The following is a 22,565-nucleotide window of genomic DNA, read 5'->3' on the forward strand; positions in this document are numbered from 1 at the left end:
CAATTAACACACAGCGAAGCAGACTAAGAAGAAATTGAATCACTTCATACCGCCTTCGTAACAGACATTTCTACAGTGCCATTGCACCCAAAAGATTATTATTATTATTATTATTATTATTATTATTAAAAGCAGTATGTAAGTGAAGTAAATGTATAATTATACGTAAAATAAATTATGTTTTGTGCAATATGCTCGAAAAACTCTTATCGATTAACGGCCAAACACTTCTTGTACTGTAGCAAGGAGCAGATCTCAGCTTGTAAGCTCCTTCTTGTACGAAATCATAAATATGTACAAATTCCCTGATTTTCGTCTACAGTTACTCCGTTCCACCTAAATATGATTTCAATTATTAAGTTATTAAAGTCGTACAAACAATTATTTACGCATACGCATCAGAATCGACAGTGATCAGAGATAGAATTTGTGCACATGTTCGTACGTGTAAAATTACAAATTTGGTATATATCCTAATGTTACAGTTAGCACATCAATGTATATGCTCCTACTATGACTTCACACACACACAACGTATACCCTGTAAAAATCACTAAGTATACAACATTCTTTGCATATAGTGAATGTGTCCGTATTAACACAACGTAAATCCAGCAGTAAGTATTTGCAATTATTTAATAATATTATGAATCTCAATAAATTCCTTTATCGTAAGCCATCATCTTAGTAAATAAATCACCATAAATAACGCCTATGAAAGAGTGTAAGTGCGCAGTTGATTCAATCGTATCATCATGGCATGCGTTAACGTGACGCCGAATCAAAATATCTCTCTATAACTTATTACGAAGATAGCAATCACCTACCTACGATGTTCCGTTATCATCATCAGGTATATCGCGTAAATAACTGATTACTTACGATACAGGGTCATTGAAGAAATTAAATTTTCATAAATAATAACTGTCGACAAATTAAGATCCAGAGATGTAACTGGCTGCTCAGTCAGCGATACAATATTTTCTCCCTGCAATTTGTTTGTTTTGTTTTATGTAATAAAATTAATGTCTTTGCCATACGTCTGTTCATTTCCCCTCCAAATAAATCGTTCAAGATTATCCTCTTTGTAGCTCATCTCAGACAAGCGATCTGATTTGAATATTTCCTGTTTTGCGCTATATATTACCTGCAGACAATATTTTTTCAGATGATGTCAAAGTATAAAATCTTTAAACTTGTAATTCTTGCAATTACATAATAGCTTCAAAGAACATCCCTGTCATACAATATTCAATTTCCTTTAATTTTATCATTTCAGTTCCAATAATTTCTTTTCTTTCCTCGGAGAAAATATACTTTAATATTCCTTTCTGTTAAGGGGTAACTTCAATTTTCATTGAAATTAACAGTCGTAACTTCGTTAGTTCGGTTTAACACACCTTGGCTTTATTAGATTTTCGTTACAGAAGAAATCAATGATAGTGACAAGAAGTTATAATCCACAGTAAAGCTATGTAAATCCCACGTGCCGCCACTACTTTATAAGCCATACCATTCAAATGATTGGAGCAAAATTATGCCTCTTCAGATGTTGGCTGATCGCGTCCTACTGTCTTCGTCTACTTTAAAGGTCACCTGACTTTTGAGGTAAAGTCTAGGCGATGAACAAGCAGAATTAACACTGTACAACCAGTCAATTATCACGTTTAGAAATTCGTTAGTGCCGTCGAAATATCAGTCATCGCTAATGAGTTTCTATTACTCAAAGCGAAAGTAAATTACATTTTTACAACAATAAAGCACCACACTGTTCTCTCGGTGACTATGATTCTACACCGAAGCGTCAAAGAAACTAGTACAGACAAGCGTATTCAAATACAGAATATGTGAACAGGCAGAATACGGCGCTACGGTCGGCAGCCCCAGCCTAAGACAAGTATCTGGCGCAGTTATTAGATAGGTTACTGCTGCTACAATGGTAGGTTATCAAGATTTGAGTTTGAACGTTATGCTATAGTCGGCGCACGAGCGATGGGACACAGCATGCACGAGGGAGCGATGAAGTGGGGATTTTCCCGTACCATCATTTCTCGAGTGTACCGTGAATAACAGGAATCCGGCAAAACCTCAAATCTCCGACATCGCTGCGGCCGGAAAAAGATCCTGCAAGAACGACGACTGAAGAGAATCGTGCAACGTGACAGAAATGCAACCCTTCCGCAAATTGCTGTAGATTTCAAGGCTGGGCTGTCAAGAAGTGTCAGCGTGTGAACTATTCAACGAAACGTCATCGATATGGGCTTTCGGAGCCGAAGGCCCACTCGTGTACCCTTCGTGACTGCACGACACAAAGATTTACGCCTCGCCTAGGCCTGTCAACGCCGACATTGGACTGTTGATGACTGGAAACATGTTGCCTGGTCGGAGGAGGCTCGTTTCAAATTTTATGGAGGCTCTATAATGGTGTGTAGCGTGTGCAGTTGGAGTGATATGGAACACCTGATGCTTCTAGATACGACTCTGACAGGTGAATCATACGTAAGCATCCTGTCTGATCACCTGCATCTATTCACGCACATTGTGCATTCCGACGGACATTGGCAATTTCAGCAGGACATGTGACACCCCACACTTCCTGAATTGCTACAGAGTGGCTCCAGGAACACACCCGTGAGTAAACACTTCCGGTGGCCACCAAACTCCCCAGGCATGAACGTTATGATCATATCTGGGATGCCTTGCAACGTGCTGTTCAGAAGATATCTCCACCCCCTTGTACTCTTAGGACAGCCCTGCAGGATTCATGGTCTTAATTTTCTCCAGCACTACTCCAGACATTAGTCGAGTCCATGCACGTCAAGTTGCGGCACTTGGGCGTGCTCACGGGGCCTGACAAGATATTGGGCAGGTGTACCAGTTTCTTTGGCTTTTCAGTGTATGACTCCCAATGCCCAATGCGGAACTGGAACACTAATACGAATTTAAAGAACCATTCATATCAGCATATGATCCCCCATTTACAAACACGAATCATTAACGAGAGACTGGCCTCTGCACAGTTTGCATCATACAAATCTTTATTCCAATAAAATATTTTTTACCCATTGCTCACCATCAGATCGCCAGATCACCCTAGCTACCTTAACTATTCACCACGTTAACCATTTACTAAAAACGCACAAGCTGGGACTCGGTGTGTCTAACCAACTATTTCGAGTAAACAGAAACGAATTCACTCCACACTGCTAGTGCTACTATTCCGCTGCATTTAGCAGCAACATAATTGGCAATGGCTGTGTACACTTCACCTGTACTAAGGATATCCACTTCAGACAAACTACGCCGATCCTCCGCCCAAGAACAGTTCAACCACAACTAACAATCTCATGTCAAACCGTTTACCAAACAATTATGGAGCGTTATCATTACTTTTATATCAATTAATTCAATTTTTAGATGGCCTTCGACTCCTCTTTGACGCTTCGAACCGCTTTCACTGTCTGTGCGTGGCAGATACCACCTTTGATGCTGAAATCTGAATTTCGGCCATGCATCAGCATTGGTACATTATGACATATGGTCCGAAAGGACACATACGTATAAACAACATACAATATTAACACATTCAATACATCTTAGTTACCATCAGGCCACTGCGCCAATATGTAATGCTAGCGTGATGACACTTGAAATAAAGCAGGTTTCTTTTGACCAGTCACAGTTGCTTTTTGTATAGAAATTTTTTCCTGCATATTCTCTAGCAAACAAGTGAAATAATGTGTCGATCACTATGGATCTCTAAGTTGCAGAGATCAGAAACCAGTAACAAAAAAAGGCACCTGCGTCATAGTGCCCCAGCCCGCCGATTTCTAGATTTCACGATCTTTAACTCCTCAATAGATCAAACATTCACATCATTCAGACAATCAGGCACCAGGAGCAAAATGACAGATTCTACTCAAATGCATCAGTTCCCTCTGGTCATCCCCTAAGCTGCTATTCGTACGCCTCTGGAAACTGCAACCTCCTGTCATTACTTCTCGCAGTATTACAGTTTATTAGGCTGTCGCTAAATTCCCGTGTGACCAGCGTTCTTGGTGGAGGAAGCGTCCTTTTGCGGGAGAAATCTGCAGCTGACCTAGAGGCGCACCTGTTACCTTTGTAGCAGTATTGGGTGGCGTGCGATGATTTACGTCGACTCAGTTCACTGCTTTAAGTTACCACTGTGTCCGTCATTACAGCCTGTGTATTTAGTGATATTCAGATGGACAGGTGGAAACATCCCAAGAAAATGTGCACAATATAAAAAGGGGGTATTTGTTCGAGGGGCGTTCAGTAAGTAATGCAACCCAACTCTTTCTCGCCAATTTCGGTTGACAAAATGCGGAATTTGTTGTGAGACATTGTGGAATATTCCCGATTCTACTGCTAATAGTCATGATGTTCCGACAGGTGACGACCCTATACGAAGCCTTCAAAATGGCGTCTGTAATGAATGTGCATTCCAAGCAGAGAGCTGTCACAGTTTCTTTTGACGAAACACCAGAGCATCGCAGATATTCATAGATGCTTGCAGACTGCCTGCGGAGATCTGGTGGTGAACAAAAGCACGGTAGGTCGTTGGGCGAGGCGTCCATCATTGCAGCAAGGTCTCGCAAACCTGTCCCCACCCACCCTTCAGGCCGGATCTCTTATCCTCTGACTTTCATCTGTTTGGCCTCAATAAAGACTCCCTCCACGGGAAGCGGTACCTGGATGGTGGGGAGATTATTGATGCAGCAAGATGTTGGCTCCGTTCACGTCCTGTAGCTTGGTACATAACAGGCGCTCGCAATAAGGTGGCGTAATGCCATCTCAATGAACTGAGATTATGCGAGAAAACGTGGTTTTGTAGCCAAAAGAGTGAGGAATAATATGGCGTATCGTGAATAAAACCAACCCGCTATCAGAAAAAGATATGTTGCATTATTTATTGAACGCCTCCTAATTACAGCTTGTATTACAGAATCGACACAAAGAATTGTTGGCTAATGTTACCAATTCCAATCAAAGAGCTGCAATTCATACGAAAGTCAGTCCGCCTCCTTAGCTGACTGGTCAACGTTGCTGGATGCCACGCGAGGGCCCGGGTTCGATTCCCGGCTGGGTCTGATTTTCTCCGCTTGGTGATTGGGTGTTGTGTTGCCATCATCATCATTTAATGATCACTGACACCTAAGTCGAAGACTTGCACCAGACGGCCGAACTTCCCAAAAAGAGATTCCCGGTCAAAATTTGCCATACGCACATTTCATTCATACGAACGTCAGCCTGCCCACAATAGGACGTATCAAAAAGGAACATGGAAATAAAATATGTTTTATTGGTATCACATAGGATGAACGCGAAGAATTTTTGGAGGGAACCCGTCGTTATAGAAAGTTTTACAAAATCGGCAATTCGAGAAACAACCAGTTTCATGACATGAGCCAGTTGATATGCCAGCATCATCAGCGTTTCTCTGAGTGTTCTTCGGCGATAATTCATAGTCATTTCCTTCACTTTTCTAACGATTTCACGGGCTGATGTGTTGGGGCATTCAGGGCGCTCGTCATCTTCATCGTCTTCACGACCTGCTTCGAAACGGTTTTACCTCTCTTAAGGGGAGCCGGAGGTGGTCAAATCCGAAAAATTACGATTTTTTTTTGCTACCGAAAATTAATTGGAACATTCCTCTTTAATGTAAACTTTGAATTATTGTTCTACTTGCCCTAGAAGTGGAGTTATTACCATTTTCCCCCACGCCTGCAGAGGAAATGAGCGGCCGCTGAATGCATCTAACACCCTCTCGTGACTTCCTGGCGAACTGCTTGGGATTTTCTCGGCCTGTTACGCATACAGCGCCTTATGTTACGCATACAGCGAGTGTGCAAGGGTCGGTTACATTGTTTTCTGTGACAAATGAAGCGCTAAGAGCGAGGAACATCGTCTCTTTGCTGTTTACCGTGTCGAATTAGTTCAGTGTTGCGCCTGTTGTTATACTTCTTGTGTAAAGCGTTGTTCTGGTTACGATGCCACGTTTTAGTAACCGTGTATATAAGAAGAGGAAGAACATAGGGAAAAGAAAATTAACGCTAATACCAAGTTGCGATACTACAATTACTGAAACAGTGCGTTCTTCTGCTAAGCAACACATGGCCGGCCACAGCCCTGTGACATCTTCTAGCAAGAAGCTGACTGGTGGAAGTGACAGATTTCGTGAATATGTTAGTGACAGTGATGATATTAACGAAGTACTGAATATTGGATTATTATCTTCTGTGCTGAAAGAAAGTGTTCTGTGCAAAATGTGTTCAAGTGTAGGAGTGGGACTAGAGATACAAAGCACTTTGGTTTAGCTTGTGAGATGAAGATAATCTGTGCATGTTGCAAGTATCAAGTGACTTTCTACAATTCACATGCCAGTCTCTTTGGTGAAAATGGACGATCTACAGTGTTTGATGTGAATGTTCGACTTGTGTATGGTCTTCGATTCATTGGAAAAGGATCTGCTGCTGGTAAACTGTTTCGTGGTATTATGAACTTGCCATCGCCTCCAAGCAAATTTGGGTACTACTGTGACCTGGTAGGATCCTCTGCTGAAGATGTGGCTTTGAAAACCATGAAGGAAGCAGTGGAGGAATCTGTAGAAATGAACGGTGGTTCTAGGGATTTGGTAGTGGCATTAGATGGTTCCTGGCAAAAGAGGGTCATAAATCCCTGAATGGGGTTGTAACTGCTACTTGTGGTGATAGTGCAAAAGTGATAGATGTTGCAATATTATCAAAACATTGTAGGTGCAAAAATAAAATCAAAGGAGAGCACAGTGGAACCTGGGAGGCAAATTTTAGTGGATCAATGGAAGTGGATGGAGTGAAACAAATTTTTGAACGTTCAGTTCCCAGATACAACGTTAGGTACAAATACTACCTTGGGGATGGTGACTCCAAAGGTTTCAAGACTATAGAGGAACTGAAACCATATGGAAATGAATGTGTAGTTGAAAAGTTGGAATGCATTGGGCATGTGCAAAAGCGTATGGGTGCACGGCTTCAAAGGCTCAAACAAACTTTGGGATCAAGTAAGCTCAGTGATGGAAAGACAATAGGAGGGAGAGGCAGGCTTACTGATGAGGTGATTGAACGTCTACAGAGATACTATGGGTATGCTATTGTAACCTCCCCCTCACTTATCGACCTTAATGACAGTGAAAAATTAAACCGCGTGTACCTAATGGAAATTTGGGAAAAGCAATCGTCACCGAAGTTAATCTGTCGGTAAAGAGGGAGAAAAGGGTTACATCTAAATGAAAGGAAAAGTGCTAATGAAACTGGTGGAAATTAATTTTGAAAAGGGGTAAAGTTAATAAAGAAAGTAAATGTGCAGCCGTTACGTTAACAATTAACTAGCGGTAATTAGGTATTTGAGATTTGGGGGAAATTACGGTCCCCAGTCCTAAGGACAATTACTATAGTAACTGAAAAAGAAAGGTTATTACACATATAATTAGCACTAGAAGCGTGGCAACTGAAGGTTGACACGTGTAGTGTGAAAACTGAAAGTTTGTCGGAAGTAATAAATTTCGCTACACCCTGACTTAATTTAGCAAAAGAATTAATAAAACCGGAAAATTGAAAGTTAATTTAGTGACTGAAGTTAATAGTGAGCTTTCTTTCTGAAGCACATCGAAATTCAGTAAAATACGGTTAGTCTTGGACTACCTCAACAATCATTTCAAAAGCTACGCAATTTAGAAATAAGGGATTTAACTTTGAACTTGAATTAAATGATTCTGAACAATTAACAATAGTAAAATTTAGTACGTACCAAGCTGAGCTGCAGTCACAGGTAAGCTAAAATACGGTAACAAAACTCGCACTCTTAATTTGTGCTTGTGTAATCTAAATATTGTAGCCAGCTATGAATACTTTAACTGAACTTTGAAATTAAAGCAGTGAAATGCTATATTATTTTAATGCTGGCGTTTGAATTTCAACGACACTCGGGTTCATTCCGGGAAAGGAAGGGACCCTGCTTGGTAATGCAATTGGGACAATGAGCAACAAATGTTCATACTAACTAAGTTGCTGTAATTATAGTTACAAAAATGGTACAGTTTGAAAAGCTGAGGTCTGCCATACAGTTCTAAAACTTTACGTGCTTCCAGTCTTCCTTGTTGGTTGATTGAAGGTTTGAAGCTGTCGATCGAGGAGGTGGCGACAGTCACTCATTGTCGGCCGTCGCTGTTGCAGAAGCTGGATGTTGGCGCGCCTTCTTCTCGACACGGTCATCAGGCGAAACGGGCTCTTGATGTGCGCTAGTTAATGTTTCCCGTCCGCGACACCATGTCAGAAACTATCATCGGAAGTCGAGCGCAATTACATGCTGCCAAACCCCGAAAGCGCGGCAACTCGCGGGAGCTTCACACAACACACCTGCTCCACTCGCTGCTCCCGCCAGACTCTCTCTGCCCGCGCTCCACGCGGCAGAGTTAACACTACCAAAGATCCTAAACACTCTGGTTCTCCACACGACCTATCGACGTATTCGTTCGATAACAGTTTTCCCTAGGCAAGACCCAGCGTAAAAATACAAATAATATTTACAAAACAACCAATTATACATCGACATATATATATATATATATATATATATATATATATATATACAAACAGTAAAACAATTACAATATATAAGGAGACAGAAATGTCATATCTTGAGGTAACAAAACAAGGAAAAAAATAATAGTACAATAGGTGGAAATAGGAGGATATGCATTTCCGGCGTTACACTATAAGGCAAAATACTAGTAATGTTAGTGACATGCGAAAAGTAGTGTGGGCATTGTTCCTTCATACTGCCTCTTGCAATGAATACCCTCAACACAGCCTGTGCCCAAAAGATTCCTGGTGCAAATATAATGCAAAAAAGGACTATGATCACAAACATGGTTTGCCAGCAGCTGTGATAAATGCATTTTCATGACTTAGCGCAGCCAGAATTGTTACACAAATGTCTACACGGAAAGACGCAGAATCCTAATGAGAGCGTAAACAATTTGATTTGGAAAGTGATTCCTAAAAGGGTGTTTGTAAGCATAAAAACACTGCACTTTGGCATTTATGATGCAATAGCAACCTACAACCAAGGGAACAGTGTGAAGTTCTGAAGGCATTAGGATTTACAGCTGGGGTGAACACTGTACGAGCACTAAGAAATATTGACAGAGAAAGGATAAGAGGAGCAGAAAAAAGAGAAGGGCATATGAAGTATCATGGAACAACAGGGCAGAAAAGAAGACAGAAGAGGAAGCTTTTGGAGGATAAAGAAGAAGACCCTGATAATCCATCCTATAGCGCAGGAATGTATTGAGAAACTTTGATAGCCATTTCCCGTAAATTAGAATTTTTCGAATATAAGGAACATTTTCTCAAAATCCACTCAAGCTAGAGAGATGAAATTTTTATACAGCACTCCTAGTGGTCAAACTTACATTGTAACACAGCCATTTGGCAATATTTTCAGGAGTTTCATTTCAGTTTAATTATAAAGCAATTATTTGTAAAAAAATTTGGGTCATTAATAAAAAAATAATTGGAAGGAAACTAGAAAAGATACTCCAAAATCCCTCTGTCATAACTGCAATACTAAACCACTCTATATGTAAAAAAAATTCAAATTTTTCTATTTGGTAGTTTATTCATAAATGTTCCTCAAACTTAGTGATTTTAACATGGGCAGCATAGGCACCTCCGGCTCCCCTTAAGCCCTTGTTTTACTCATTAGCAGACTTATCAAATGCAATATTTGGCGAGTTTAAAACTTTGACGCAGTTTACTCCTTTCCTACAGCAAACTTTAATAGAAAATTCTCCATGTCATTTTTATACAAAATAAGTAATCACCGTTACTACTAAAAACTTCGCCACTGGGAGATACCATGGAAATTCCCGTGTCAGTCCGAAGCCTGGGAAAAGCAGGAGGGTTGCGCGTGGGACCAACAACCCTATCCCGGAAAAAGAGCTAGTTCCGAAACCAAAGAACAAACTAAGCCGGACGCATATAAAGGATAAATGGCCTTGACAACGGAAACTGCAAATCAATTGGTATTTAGCGACATGGAATGAGAGAACACTGAACAAGACTGGAGAACTACAGAATCTGAAAAAGGAAATGAAGAAATATAATGTGATGATGGCAGCAATACAAGAGGCGAAATAAGAGAGGAAGTGGAATATTAGCATCTGGGACACATACATTGTTCTACAGCTGTGGAGGCAGAGAATACGGAGGCACAGGTTTTCTAGTTGATAATGCTCATAAGGCTGCCTTATTGAAATTTAAGCCTGTTAGTGAAAGAATCTTCGTCTTACGAATGAAAGCCCGTTCTTTCAATATATCCTTCATATGTGCATAAGCTCTCTTAGAAGATGCGGAGCCTGTGGGAAAATAAATATTCTATGAGCAACTGGAACAGGAAACAGCAAGGGTCGCAAAGCATGATAAGGTGGTTATGGGGAACTACAATGCTGAAGTAGGAAGAGAAATTGCGTATAGGAAAGCAGTTGGAAAGGAGCGTCTGCATGATGCTTCTAACGATAATGGTATCAGACCAATTGATTTTGCCATGGGCAATAAGGTGATTATTAACAGCACATGGATGCAAAGAAAGGACATAAGGAAAGTTACGAGCACATAGTGCTCCCCAGATGGGATCACATAAAATCAGATTTATCACGTACTCATAGATAGACGACATTCTTTAGATGCATTAGAAGTGAATAGCTGTGGTGATGGGGATAGTGATCACTATTTGGTAAGAATCAAATAGACAGAGGATAGCCAATTACAGGCAGACCAAGGAAACTGTGCCAAGGTTTCCTGATGCTAAGCTACGAAATGATGAAAATACAGTACAACAGTATAAAACTATTTTGACAAATAGACTTAATGAAGCAGAAGATCGGGCAGGATAGAGGGTATTGAAGAAATATGGAAAGCAGTCGAAGGTATATTACAGGAGACAGCTGAAACTATACTGGGTACAAAGAAGCAGTTGAGAACCAGGTCTGGTTTCATGATTGCCGGAAGAAGATAAAAGAAAGGAATGACGCAAAAAAAAAGAATGCTGCAGAGGAAAACAAGAATTACTGTAGAAGAATACCAGGAGAAGAGAAAGGAAGAAGATAAGAAATGTAGGGGAAGGTAGACAGCATTTTAAAAACGGTGGGTTGATGAATTAGAAGAGAAAGACTGCTCAGAAAACACCGAAATTCTATATGCGGGTGAAATATATAAAGAAAGGATTCCAGCCCAGTGCAGTGCAATTTTCTGTAAAGATATGGAGGTGAATCTGATTGGAGAAACAGGTCAGATTTTAGAAAGATGGGAGTAGTATTTTAGTGAGTTAATAAATACAGAAGGTGAAGTAGATGCCGCTATTGAAGAAGAGGTGGAGCAGAAAGTAAACAGAGAAGAAGAGTACCATAAAACTGTCGAGGAACCTACACTTGAAGTTAAAGCTAAAGTCAAGACTCTTAAAAACAATAAAGCTCCGGGAGTAGACAATATTACAGCAGAAATAATAAAATATGGTGGAGAAAAACTAATAAGGATTTTGCATGAGATTATAACGGAAATATGGCGGAAAAAATGCCGTAACAGTGGAATACGGCTATACTCTGCCCCATATATAAGAAACTTGATAAAGCTGACTGCGCGAACTATAGAGGAACTGCACTGCTCTGTATACTATATAAAGTATTAGGAAGAATCATAGCGGGCCGACTCAGTACGTATGTAAAAGAGTATGTAAGACACTACCAGTGTGGTTTCAGAACTAACAGATCCACTACAGACCATATTTTTACCATCAGACAGATCCTTGAAAAACGTTATAACATCGATGTCCACCAGCTATTATTCATTGATTTCAAACAAGACGCAGGAGTACCCAACAAATTAATAAAACCGGTCCAAATGACTTAGAAGAACAGTCCGTAAAGTAAAGGTTGAGGGCACTTTACCAAAGGCATATGAAGTTAACCAAGGATTGCGGTAGGGTAATGTGCTCTCCATCATTCTGTTTAATTTCGCCTTGGAGAGGGTAGTGCGAAAGACAAAGCGGCAACCCCTGAGGGAACACTGTTTAATAATGTAACGCAGGATCTTGCATATGCATATTATATTGATTTGTTATCCAGGCGGAAACAGGACCTGGAAGAAAAGCTTGAAAAATTAGAAAGATGTGGAGCAGAGATGGAGGCTGACAATGAAAGACCAAGTATATGTTAACATCTAGGAAAAGGTATAGTGAAGGAGAAAAAAGCACAACTTTGAATGGGAAAGAATTTGAACGCTGCGAGAGATTTAAATATCTTGGGTCCTGGTAAGTGAAAATAATGATATGAGAGAAGAAATGCATACAAGGATTACAATTGTTAACACGAGCTACTTCGCACTGTTTAACGTATTTAAAGCAAGAAGCCTTAGTAAGAATCTGAAGCTGACTGTATCGTACAGTAGTGAGAACTGTGGTGATATATGGTTCGGAGACTTGGGCAATGACGCAAAATGATTTTTGCCGAGATGGGAAAGTACTTAGAAAGATCTTTGGGCCAGTGAATTATATGAGGGTTTGGTGAATCAGAAATAATGAGATCAGAGAGTCTTATAACAAACGAGTTATCGTAATGGACTGTTTGTTGGGACGTGTAGAATGAATGGTGGATACCAACACAATCACGAAGTTTTCAAAGGAAAACCAGGTGGAAGCCGTGTAAGGGGCAAACCAAGGACCAGATGGCTGGAAACCGTGGAGGACTTGAGAATTATGGAGAGCCAAGGCAGCCTTGGGCAAAGATTGTCCGGAACGCCAAGGCCCTAAACGGGCTGTAGCGCCAAGGTGTAAGAAAGATACTACTAAAACAAATGTAACATTTATGACAGCTAACAACAGACGAAAGATCCAATATGGCTAACAGCTGAGATATAGGGGGGGGGGGGGGGGGGGAGATCAAACAGTTTGGTCGTCACTGTAGCGTACAGGCAACGTAGTGCGACTGCGATGTGGGTACGTAAGGACGGACATTGTAGCAAGGGATTAGTGCAGCATTCCTTTCCGGCGTGCGTGCGGTAAAAGCAGAAATGCAAACTATGGCGACGATATTGCTTGGCTTGGCTCTGAGCACTATGGGACTTAACAGCTACGGTCATCACGATATTACTAAATGCGCCCTAACAGGGCCAACGTGCTGTTATTTTATAGGCTCCTAAAGATGAACACCGTTAGACGTCTGTCGGAGAATGAAGGACGTGTGGGGGCAGCAAGTCTGTCGAAAATTACCTCTGCGAAATGGTGCGCCAAGGGGTTCTGCTTTTCATGATAAGGCACGTCCCCCATGTCGCACATGTTACGCCAACTCAAGCGGCAGACACGGTCCTCATTTCTCCCCACAGTATCATCACATCTTCGGTCCCTTAAGAAAGGGTCTTTAAGACTGATTTCTGTCGGACGAGGATGTGCACCAAGCAGTGACGATTTGTTTGCGCAGCAGGGCACGGTGTTTTACCAAACGGATGTCTCGCAACTAGTGCGTCCGTGGGGTGATTTCCTCAATGTTTACGACGATTTTGTCTGATTGGCATAACGATAAGGACTGTATGGTCTTCGAATTGAGACTTTTTGATCGCCCCTTACACCTATCAAGCATGTTTATCGACACAATGGCACAAAATTCGTGTGAATCAGATTAATAGAACACATGAGATTACAAATTCGTTACTTTTTGAACACTCCTTGCGTAATCAGAAACGTCGGGTTTCAATGTGGCCTGACAAAGAAAACAGTCTTAGAGTAAAAAAAGTAAGAATAATTGTAGTATATTATACTGAAATATCCTATTTTATTCGGTTCTATATTTTAATAGACATATGAATCCTGATTTATGACTTCTATTTCAAGTTTATGTTGCTTACTCTTTACTGCTATGTTTCAGAAGAAAGCAATCGTCTTCTGTATTCAGTATAGCCTTAACTTATACACTCAGAAGGCGAAACATTATGAGCAACGCCCACCGCGACGTTTGATGCCATCGGGTGGCGTAGGAGGACAGTGAAACTACCACTAGGCACTAAGTGGTAAGACGTCCACGACTCTTCACAGAAGTGGGGTTCGGAGAGTTGTCTGGTCTGTACAATAGTATAGACGGTGATCTGAGGCACCTCTGCCAATAAAAGCACAAGGCTGGCGCATGCACAAGTGTTTCGGAGTACACCGTTCATCGTACACTGCTGAACATTTGAGCTCCGCTGCATACCAGTCCTACGTGTTCAGATGCTGACCCAACGACATCGTCAGTTACAACTGCAGTGGGCACGGGACAATCGGGATCCAACGATCAATCAATGGAAACGTGTCGGCTCTTCGGGTGAATTACATTTTTGCTACACTAGATCGATGGTCGTCTCCAAAAACGCCGTCATCGAGGTGAATGGCGGCTCGAAACATGCAGCGCGCCACGGGCTCAGGCTGAGACCTGTGGAAGAATCGAAGACACGCTAACAGCTGCGAACCACCGAACCACTGCGTATCTTCATGTCTGATGTCTTCTCCGACGACGATGTCTTTCGACAGTATAATTGTCCGTGTCTCGGCGTCAGAACCGTGCTACAGTGATTTGACGGGCATTATAGTGAACTCACTTTGATGCCTCTGCGACCAAATTCTCCTGATTTAAGTCCTATGAAATCCATCTGGGTCGCTATCGGGCGCCATCAACACATACACAAACCTGTCTCATTTACGCGAATTACATGACCTCTGCCTACACGTTTAACGCTAGATACCTCTATAAACCTACCAACAAACTGTGGGATCCCTGAAATGCAGAATCAGTGATGTATCTCGTTCCAAAGACGGACAAACAAGCTATTAAGCAGGTAGCCATAATGTATTGGCTCATCAGTGTACATCTAAAAACAAAAGCTGCACACTGTCACCACTGATTTAAAGACCGCGCCGCAGAAGGGCTGGTACAACGTTATGAAACAGCCTATAGAAGCGGCTTGGGACTTACAGCTGGCTGGGTAGGCAGAGTTGGGATTCTGGCCCTTTCGCTCAAGACTTTACCGGTAAACTATACGCGTAATTGTGCTTGAACAATGGCTGACTCAGTGGAAGTTTGTAACACTGAGATGTTAGGCGAACTTATATTGCGTTGTCACTATTAGGTCTCATGTAAGTCCGATGGCACTTCAATCTCAGTAATACGGTGACCTTCCTCATGTAATTACTTCTGATTTCTTTTCTGGCGAAGTTTACTTTCCTACAATCTTCGTCACATCGACAGGCTCAATCGTTTATCTTAGCCTGGTCGTTTTGGAATTACTACCTATCTCTCACCCACATTTTCACCCTCAGTACTGATGAGCCAACGCATGACGACCACCTACATAGCAGCGTCTTGGGCCACACTTGGAACGCAATATAGTAGCGATTCAGGGTGGCATGGATTACTTAAGTCCTTGGTAGGTTTGCGGAGAAATGTCACGAGATGTCAACACACAGGTCAAGCAATTCTGGTAAATTATTTGTTAGTGGTTTGTGGGCGTTCCACCCTCCCCCGCCCCCAAAAATTTTCACGTAGTCCACAGCTGTCAGTGCCCCCAGGTGCCATGAAAGCGTAGGTGAACGTCATCCACAGCACAATGATGCACCCACCGGCCTCCGTCTGCAGCGAGGTACATGTTTTGGGTAGACGTTCCATATCCGTGTACGAGTATCCAGTTGGTGCAACGCACATGATACATTCGACCAGGCGACGCCTTTCCCTTGATCCACGGTCTAGTATGAATGACCCCGCACCCACTGCAACTGTAAACGTCAATGAATTTGAGCATGTACTATCATCTGCTGTTTGAGCCCAATGCTCAACATTGTGATCTTAACAGTGGGCTGCGAAATACTTGTATCTGCGCCTTCTGCCGTTTAACCCGCCACCGATCACCGCCTATGCTGCTTTACAGAGCAGGAAAGCCTCCGATCATGCTGTGTTATAAAGAGGCGTGGACGTCCGACACCTCCCCGCCTACCCAGGATTTCACCGTCCTCCAACTACTTTGCAGAGACGATCAAGGCGGCAGCAGCACGCGAACAGCCGACCAGCTTCGCCTTTTCCGAGATACCCGTTCCGGGTGCGGACCTGGCCCTCTTTGTAGGGCACTCTGAAAATGTATACGTACAGAGACAACATGTGATGAAATCCTAGGCAGACATCCCGCTGACAACTCTCCGATTCCGTGTGTCCGCTAGCAAAGGCTAGTGTAGTCTGCTTGCAAGCACTTAGGAGTTGTCTCTATACAGGTACAATTCTGAAGTGTTCCACAAAGATAGGAGGGCGGCACCGAGGGTGTCGCCAAACAGGGGTAGTCTTGGACCCCTTGCCGTTTCATTCACCCAAATGTCAATGTCCCACTCCCCCCGTCGTCATGCCACAATAGGGCGCGAAAAAAACGCTTTTCTACTTCGGGTCGCGTTCAAATTCCGGCCCCTCCTGGTTGCACTCTCTATGACACGATGCACTTTAAGTTCAATGGGGTTGGAGCCCTGCGATGTCCTGAGTGTTGAATCGACTGGGGTTTGTCAGCAGGGACAAAATTTGTCAAGAACGACGTCCTGTTGCACATCGCACTATGAACTATCGTTTTAGACAGCGATGTATTCCCCAAGGAAAAAAGGGTCCATTGACGACCTTTATGCCACACCTTAAGGCCTTTTTGTGTCAGTTGTAAGTAGTGGTGCTTCCGAATTGTTTTCCTCATCCACCTATGAGGAAAAACCGTGTGATTTCAACACTCTGCGTCGCGGTTCTGACCCATCGCAGAGGCGTCAAGTGAAGGCGTGAAATGGGGGTAAGAATGGCTGTAACGATCGTCAATCGTGAGACACGTTCACGGTGGCGTTGGGTGGAATTGTTATGAAATTTCGTGTCAATGTGACATCACTGACCCACTTTACACCTCACGTGAACTACTGAGCCCGAGGGTGGCGCCGCAGGCCGCTACGCTTTTGCAGCATTACAGATAAAGGATGTGGACGTCTTTGAACCCAATCTCCCACTTCTACGTCGTCGTGCAACAAGTGCGGGACTTGGGGAAAGTGGTCCTTTGTGTTCCACAGCGTACTTTCCTTAACGTGTCGCGTACCCGCTACACCACCAGGCGGCATTCATTCTCGCAGTGTGTAGTGATCATAATTTTGCTCAGCAGTGTATACACTGAGCGCTCTTGTTGGGCGAACCTCCGAGTGCGGGTCTTGCAGGCAGTCTGTGACACAGAGCCGGGCTGGTGGGATGCATATCTAGATACACACACACACACACACACACACACACACACACACACACACACACACACACACCTTTGACAACAAATATACGACTGAGTACAGGTAGTAAGGACTTCTACAATACGTTTAAAGTTGTACAGGGCGTAACGAGTATACGAGCACACATTGTTTTGTGCGGTACGTTAAAATGTACAGCCATCTGTGTCAGTCTTCTCACAAACACGTTACCAACCTTACGACCAGATGTTTCCTGCACGGTTGTAACTGTACCACTAAATTGACTACTCCCGTCAGTACAGACTTACCGTTTTGCACCCACGTGTCCTCTAACACCTCACCTACTGCCCTGTTGTCATATGTACTTCAAGCTACTAACCAACCTAAAAACATACTACTCTTAATAATCATCATCATCATCATTTAAGACTGATTATGCCTTTCAGCGTTCAGTCTGGAGCATAGCCCCCCTTACACAGTTCCTCCATGATCCCCTATTCAGTGCTAACATTGGTGCCTCTTCTGATGTTAAACCTATTACTTCAAAATCATTCTTAACCGAATCCAGGTACCTTCTCCTCGGTCTGCCCCGACTCCTACCCTCTACTGCTGAATCCATGAGTCTCTTGGGTAACCTTGCTTCTCCCATGCGTGTAACATGACTCCACCATCTAAGCCTGTTCGCCCTGACTGCTACATCTATATAGTTCATTCCCAGTTTTTCTTTGACACCCTCCTGCCATTGTTCCCATCTACTAGTACCTGCAATCATCCTAGCTACTTTCATATCCGTAACCTCGACCTTGGTGATAAGGTAGCCTGAATCCACCCAGCTTTCGCTACCATACAACAAAGTTGGTCGAAAGACTTAACGGTATACAGATAACTTAGTCTTGGTACTGACTTCCTTCTTGCAGAAGAGAGTAGATCGTAGCTGAGCGCTCACTGCATTAGCTTTGCTACACCTCGCTTCCAGTTCTTTCACTACTCTTAATTGCATAATTTATAAGAGTGCATACGAAGTAAATACTAATGTAACGTTCAGTACACAGTGCTCAGTCACCAATAGAAGTATCTGCACTCTCATCCATTTCACCCTGTACAAATGCTGTACAAAAACATTGCTGTAGACGCAGGAATGTTGGTAAACATTTACGTAATTACACAGACCGAAGTGTGCGACAGTATAATCAAATAGTTAATACGTACTTCATTGGATTTGTTCAACACTGTGTGTACACATAGGATGCAAAGTGCGCTTCAGTTTGTACTCTCTATCTCCAGTAATATTAGTTGTACAAACAAGATCAAAGCAATATTATAAAGGCCACAGTACGTTGCGCATTTTGGTACAACAGTTAACACTATAGCTCACTATCTTTCGTTTGCAGATAGTTACACTAAATTTAGGCTGTTTATGACGTGTCCCAGACTAAGTGTTAAAAAGTTATGCTATCAAAATTTTAGTAATTGAAGGATATAAACAGAAAAAGTCTTGGTACGTGACATGTCAAAGCACTGTTCCCTGCTAGGGGTCCTTTGAGGGTTTGACGCTGGTCTTCCCTTAGGCCAACGTTCATAGTAGCTGTGACTGCCTCGTAGCGTTGATAGTGGAATGAGATTTGCAGCACAATTACAACTTACTGCTAGGAATCTTAAATTTTCATTACTGCCAGACGTGTCCACAACACTGGATAAACAATTACATTATTATTATTATTATTATTATTATTATTATTATTATTGCAGTGTTTAAATCAAACTTTCTATTGACGCTTACAGGTACTCAAGTGTCTGATTGCATTAGCCGTGTTAGCTGACATCTCATTTATGGCGAGGCACGACGCAACAGTTAAGTAGCAAGGCGTCTGTATCGAGAACACCTTCCAGGGAGGAATTTAAAAGAAAGAGTAGTCATATCTGGGAGACAGAAAATCCTAAGGCAACTCGTATGTTCCATCAACAACAGAGATTTGCCATAAATGTGAGGGCTGCTGCTGCTGATCATGACCATCTGATTGGGCCGTATCTTCTGGCTAACACACACCAGCGGGAAGAAATTAGCGTATCTTTCTCCGTGTAGTACTAGTGGAAATGATGGGGAATGATGGGGAATGAGTGTCTAGTAGCCTTCATCTGCTGCTTTTTCTTGTCTCTTTGTCCCCCGTTAGCGCAGGGCCGGCATGGTCATTAACTGATCTGGCATGGTTATTAACTGATCTGGCATGGTTATTTAAAGCCGTCTTTATTCCATTGGAATAACACATTCACGAGTCAAAAGGTACACAGGTGTTTGTACCATGCCGTACTCCACCGGAGTGGAGGGTTACAATGGGCGTAACACCTCAGTATGTATATAATAGAAAATACACATAAATTTAACGAAATGAAGAAAGAAAGCGGAATATAGACTGGTATTGCTCACTTATGTCTGGAGACTGCAAATTGTGGAGCCGATCGGGAGAACTCGGTTAACTTCGGTTCGGCAGACTTCGGGTCTGCAGACGACGAACTGCCGCTACAACATGGCTACCACCGCCGAGCAGCTGTTTCTAAAGAATGCCACCCTGCATTTGTCCATTAACTACGAGGATCACAACCAAATTCTGCGAATGTACAAGAATTTGCACCGAAACGTTTGATTACTTCGTCAATGAAGTAAAGACACGCATTTATTATCTGACCACAAACTTTCAATAGCCGACAAATATATAAGAGTGCTAAATACAATAATGTTAGTTCGTGTTTCCTATAGCATCCGTAGCGTAGAGGAAGCGTGTGTGGTTTGGGCGCTGGCTATGGTTAATGCGCTCTGATTCATACCTGGTTATTTTCAAAAAAATATTTTAACTCTTTACGTTGTAATCCTTTTCGTATGTTGTGTACAAAGTTTTATTCATAGTTTTTACATTGCATATCAAAGTATATTTGTCAGGTGTGGCTAAAGTACATTTGATATGCCTCATTTGCTTCACATGACGTCACGCGTCATTCGTGGCATGTCAGATGTATCTTTAATCTATTTATTTCTTACTTTTAGATAATAAATCACTTCACAAAACATTTGAGCGATTTCATATTTTTCAAGTTTTGATCAGAAAGTAAGATCTTATTCACACCTCAGTAGCCGTCCTAGCGTCTGCTTTTCTCGAAATGTCCTAAATTTAAAACTTGATTCGAAGGAACACATTCTATATTGCTATTTCATAAGCCTGAGGTGAAGTATTTGTTAATAGGTTGCACTGGCCTGAAGTGTCAGAAACACCTGGCAGGCTTTATGAAATAAAGTAATTAGCGTAATGAGCCTCTTATTAGAGTAAGATCTACACATTACCTGTTAGTACTCTAAATATTTTAAAAATTGGGCGGTCTGTTTCTATAATATCAGTAGTAGTGACATAGAAAATTTATTCGTGTTAAGAAATTGGTATTAAGTGCAAACTGTGTTTACAGGAATTTACAAGTACTTTAGTGGGAACAGTGCGAGTTCACAACATTAATTGCCTGTGTCCTCCGATTGCCATTTGTGTTTTCTGATGATAAAGAAAAAGCAAATGAAAATCATCGCTGCTAATGATAAAGGCTTTAAAATGTAAAGGAAACTGTCAAAGCATAATTTTTACGTGGTTAGAAACATGGTAAAGTACAAGACAGTATCTTTCTTTGATAAGATTTGTAATCTTAATTGCCTCAGATATGCAACTTAAATTGCACATAAGACATACTGCATCAGATTGTTCAGATGTATATTAAAATTTCATCAGTTACCATTTTGATGAAATTTGGTTTGAATTGCTGACAAGCCTAATGTTTGGTGTGTGGGTAAATAATTGTCAACAATTCCTTAATGGCAACATTTGATACATCCACAATTATATTCAGGGAGAATGGTTTTGAAATATAATCAGTAGTGTGGCCATGTAGATAAAACAAATCTATACGCTGATTTTCATTCTGAAGAGTATGACAGAGGTAATGCCCTCTGTGCTGATTATTAGATTTTTTCCCCACTCCATTTACATATGGAGTGCCTCTTTAAAAAGCCTCAAAGAGTGCTGTAAAAATTTGCAGATATGTATCGGTATATATAATAGAATGAAGAATTGCCCACCTTTTGCTACGTATTTCATCAATCAGAAATGGAGCATAAGGAGGTAATTGATCTTGCTCCTCATCTGCAAAATATGAGAAAAACTTCAGTACACCAGTCAATAAAAAAATATGTTATTTGTTTTTGTAAAAAATGTAAGAGAAGCCACTGACAGGCTAACATGTTAACTTTGATGAGAATGACTTAATACTAAACACTGGAAAAACTGTAGCTATGGATGTTCACACATCACTAACAAAAAATCTGATATCACCAAATCTAGAGCTATATGGACAGACAATTGCCAAAGCAGCCTGTACCAAATTTCTCGAACTTCATCTACAAGACAACTTGAAATGGGAAGCACATATTAAGCAAATGAACAAAAAATTATGTACTTATTTTGTGTTACATACATTAAAAAATTGTACCAGCTACAATACTCTTCAGTGCATATATTATGCAGTTGTAAACTCTCACCTGTGGTACGGGATTATGTTCTGGGGAAATTCTGGAGATGCCATCAAAACACTCTTAATTCAAAAAATTTTTTTTTAAGAATCATGGAAGGGATAGATAATAGCAAATCATGTAGACCACCGTTTCAAAAAGTATGATCCTGCCACTTCCTGGCATATATATACACTCCTGGAAATTGAAATAAGAACACCGTGAATTCATTGTCCCAAGAAGGGGAAACTTTATTGACACATTCCTGGGGTCAGATACATCACATGATCACACTGACAGAACCACAGGCACATAGACACAGGCGACAGAGCATGCACAATGTCGGCACTAGTACAGTGTATATCCACCTTTCGCAGCAATGCAGGCTGCTATTCTCCCATGGAGACGATCGTAGAGATGCTGGATGTAGTCCTGTGGAACGGCTTGCCATGCCATTTCCACCTGGCGCCTCAGTTGGACCAGCGTTCGTGCTGGACGTGCGGACCGCGTGAGACGACGCTTCATCCAGTCCCAAACATGCTCAATGGGGGACAGATCCGGAGATCTTGCTGGCCAGGGTAGTTGACTTACACCTTCTAGAGCACGTTGGGTGGCACGGGATACATGCGGACGTGCATTGTCCTGTTGGAACAGCAAGTTCCCTTGCCGGTCTAGGAATGGTAGAACGATGGGTTCGATGACG

The sequence above is a fragment of the Schistocerca cancellata genome, chromosome 1, assembly GCF_023864275.1.
Source record: "Schistocerca cancellata isolate TAMUIC-IGC-003103 chromosome 1, iqSchCanc2.1, whole genome shotgun sequence".
In the NCBI taxonomy this organism is placed as follows: Eukaryota; Metazoa; Arthropoda; class Insecta; order Orthoptera; family Acrididae; genus Schistocerca; species Schistocerca cancellata.